This window comes from Amblyomma maculatum, chromosome 5 (assembly GCF_055883805.1).
Source record: "Amblyomma maculatum isolate TAMU_Amacu chromosome 5, ASM5588380v1, whole genome shotgun sequence".
NCBI classification, from domain to species: Eukaryota; Metazoa; Arthropoda; class Arachnida; order Ixodida; family Ixodidae; genus Amblyomma; species Amblyomma maculatum.
The window spans coordinates 12,677,735-12,681,541 of NC_139348.1; the positions used below are offsets into that span (position 1 = coordinate 12,677,735).

The 3,807-nt window shown below is 44.2% G+C and overlaps 1 long non-coding RNA gene across 1 annotated transcript; it reads right to left on the reverse strand.

Annotated features, from left to right (window-relative positions):
- Positions 1 to 1,478: 1,478 nt before the first annotated feature.
- LOC146187771 (uncharacterized) lies at positions 1,479 to 3,554 on the reverse strand. Its single transcript, XR_014707442.1, has 3 exons — positions 3,410 to 3,554; positions 2,955 to 3,061; positions 1,479 to 1,889 (listed from the first exon to the last, which is right to left on the reverse strand). It is a non-coding gene; the product is annotated as an uncharacterized LOC146187771 (long non-coding RNA).
- Between the last annotated feature and the right edge of the window lie 253 nt (positions 3,555 to 3,807).

Genomic DNA, 3,807 nt, shown 5'->3' on the forward strand with positions numbered 1-3,807 from the left:
CCCTGAGTACATCCTGTTAATTAACCACAGTGTGAGTAATCAGTAGTCTTTCTTGAATGGTTAGTAATTGGGCTGGCTCACTATTTCCTTATCTCAGCATCATTCCACAGTACAGCAATGTGGTGGGTTCGACTTCCACTTCCAATTTTCTCAAATGTGTACCAGCTATGGCCCAGCCTGGTGCTTGGCTTACCAGGGCTCATGGCTTAGGAAAGGAGGAAAAAGGAACTGCATGTGGGCTTCTGCTGCACGAAGCGGACTTAGGGTTGTCTAATGGTAAAACGAAGCGAGAATTTTGGTTCATGACCCTTTTCCTGAAGTGAACTAGAATACCTTTCCCAAGCATCTTATCCCAGAAGAGCCCAGAATCAGGCAGGGAGAAATCTTGTACCCACCAGCACCAGGATTGAAACCGGTACCTCCTGAATGTGAGGCAGATTCTGTCACAAGGCCATCATGTCTTGGTGGGGTAGTAGCCCTTGCTCGGGTTCTTGTTCTAATGGTGTTCAACGTGGCTTTGGAAGATCTTAAAAAAGCTTAATGATCGTTCATGAATTCAGAAAGGCCTTGGTCAAAGGTGCGCTGGTGTATGCAGTACATTTTCGTTTTTTTTTTTTTTTTTTTTTTACAGGTGTCATTCCGTGATGATTATGGTTAAAGGATAATACTAAGTTTGTTCTTGAAAGAACTGACCAAGCTAGAAAAAATTTCATTGTAAGAAGACATCAGTGTTCAGCATACTTACCAATGTTCTTAAAAAAAAAATAATAATATACACTGAGACGAGCTGTCTGAAAATTTTCAGGAACCTCATAACTGTGCTTTTTATTTCTTAAACTTAGCCATTGTCAAATATGTTAAACTAGCATGTAGAACAATGTTTCTTTAACACTGATAGTCTTTACCTAAACACACTCACACACACACACAAAAACTGGATTGGTGAAATTTTGTGTTTTGCTCTGCACAAATTTAGTTAGGCGGCAACAAATCTCATGGATATATATTTTATAGACAAACAATGCCATGAAAACTAAAAGAACAGTGGGCAATTAGATTATGTACTGACCAAAAATATTTTGTCATTTTTGTTTTCTTGGGGTATTGTACTAAACTTAAATCTAACATATTGGACCAGCCAAAGACACTGGAACACAAGAAAAAGAAATGCTGCGCATTCAGAAGGTACCAGGTTTGATTTCAGGTGCCGCCAGGTACTCAACAGTTTTCCAATTGGTACAGGATTTCCTCCGACCTGATGCTTGGCTCTTTTGGGGTGAAATGCTTTGGAAATGGGTCTCAGACCAAACAGTGTTGTCCCATGTACTTCTTTGTATTGAGTTCACATGTCCTTGGCTTCCCATGTCCATGTCCAGCAAGTTAGGTTTGCACCAACTGGTCTGCATGGCCACTATGTAAAAAAATATATATCAGGAAGCACTACAGATATGTCGCAATAATACTAGCTGTGCCCCCCCCCCCCCCCCCCCCCAACAGGGTAGGCACCTAAATTCACCCCTGCTACTGTGGTAAATATGCTCTCAATGACCTCATTGGATTTTCTCCCTGTCCATTGCCCGGACAGACTGTTTCCATATTGGGACATAGATACATGCTTTAGTGAAGGCCTCCAGAAATTTCAACAACCTTGTCTTTAAATGTGTGTCAACATCGCACAGTTCACGGCATTGCTTTTCGCCTCCATTGTAAAGGGACTGCCGCAACCAGGATTTCATCCCGTGTCCTTGGGTTTAACAATTGAGCACTCTAATCCTGTGCCACCGCAGTGGCTATTACCTATGTGGGGACGGAATCAAGATGATGAACAAAAGCTGCAAATCGCCTCCAAGGGATTCCTGTTTCAGCACACGCGCCAGACAGGGAAGGGCCTGGAAATCAGAAGATTGCAATAAATGCCGGCTCCTGGTAAAGGTAAGACATGAATGATCCCGCTGCAACACAGAAGGAAAGTATAATGCTAGTAGCTGTCGCATGGCACTCACATGGAAACATTTAATGTTCTATCAGTAAAATAAATTGGCCTCAACTAAAAAGAGCAAATAACATTTGCCCCTAGTGTCAGCAGTGCATTTGCTGTTTGCAAGATAACATATAGGAAAGCGTGAATATGATTTGGCAGTGTAAACCAAAGAAACACGCAGATGAAGAAATTATAAAACAAACTTATCATTTCCATGTGCATTCCTTTCGTCCTTGGCCTGTTCGCACAGCCAAACCACACTGCAGTGGTGTGCCAGCTAGCCCATCAAGACATGCTACTGGAAAGCTCTTCGAGCAATTATACAATTCTATTTCCTACCATGACAGGCCTACGTGGGCAATAGTATCTCCATATGGGACAGACTGGTTCAGCCTAGTCCCACCTTGTGCACCTGAATGCCCTCTCACTGTATTTGACAGCTACTGGAAAATATGCACCAGCATTCATTTTGTTAACGCGCTACAGCTGAAAGAAGCGATTTCACCAGCTCTAGTCAGGAATACAAAAAGGATCTATATAATAGCCACAGAAATAGCACTGTCACTGAGTAGATTTGCTGGTGAACATTGAAAAACGTATTTTTTTACCGTGCCCATGAACAGCAATTACCTTGTATGGTACACAAGACAATATACAGTCATAACTAGAAACAGAATTTGAATTCACCTGGAGTTGATGCAAAAATGTCAGCATTAATATTATCACGCTTAGCTAAAATGTTATACAACAATTGTAGTCGTATGACCGGGTTAGTCCTATCTAGTGGTTAGAACAATCCGGCAGATATGTACTGGCACCCCCACCCCCTTCCCCCTTTTCTACTGCTTTGGCTGTGACGGTGCTGACCGAAATGCATGCCCAGTGCCAGCTTCAGAAATAAGGTCACTTCGATGTCATATAGTAGCGCTCTTGTGGAGCAACCTGTTTTTGCCAGCACACACTTTGTACCCACCTTTCATGAGCCACAAGGCATTCATGGTGCAGGAGAGCCCATGAGCAGAAGCTGCGACGTAGCCAAGATCCCAAAAACGCTGTGCAGCAAGAGTATTTCGGCACACACTGAAACAAAAAATAGAAATGGTTGCTCTTGCTAAGACAGGGCTATTCGGGAGCAAAACGGAGGCGCACTCGAAAATGAGCCGCCGGCGACCGATCGAAGCACGGATATTGAAGGGACTGCTTCCTGGCGCACGCAAAAGAGCTTCGTAGATCCTCTACGAAGCCACCGACTCACAGCAAGATGCCGAAAAAAGAATTGAGATCACTTAGCAATAACGCATCGATGCAGCAAAACTTTCCAGACAAGCTGTAACGTAAGAAGAGCGGCGCCATGAGCTCTCCTAAGTTGGCGAGGAAAGTACGGGATGCCGCCGTAAGTGGTTTGCGCTGCATTTTCGCTGTACTTACGAAAGTCTGAAGAAACTTGCAAGGATGGGTGCCGCCCAGTCTATTTTGCAGAATACATTCCAGTCTGGTCAATCTGAAACAACGCGGCGCGAACAAGCCTCCCGCTTGCTTGTACCACTGCGCGCCAAAATTGAAAACGGGAAAAAAAAAAAAAAAAAAGAGCAACTGCGGCTGCGGAGGCGGCGATAAAAAAAAAACGTCTGGGTACGAGAGTACACGCAAGCAAAAAACAAAAATAAGCAATTTATTACGTCACATCCGCCAGATTATAAACAAATCCTCCTCGCCTACCTTCTTTCTTCTCGCGCATGCGCAGCTTACCAAGATCGCGCGGTGGCGACCGGCAGGTGTTGTGCCGTACTGCGAATCTGCGCCGCGCTGATCCGTTGGTGCCGTGA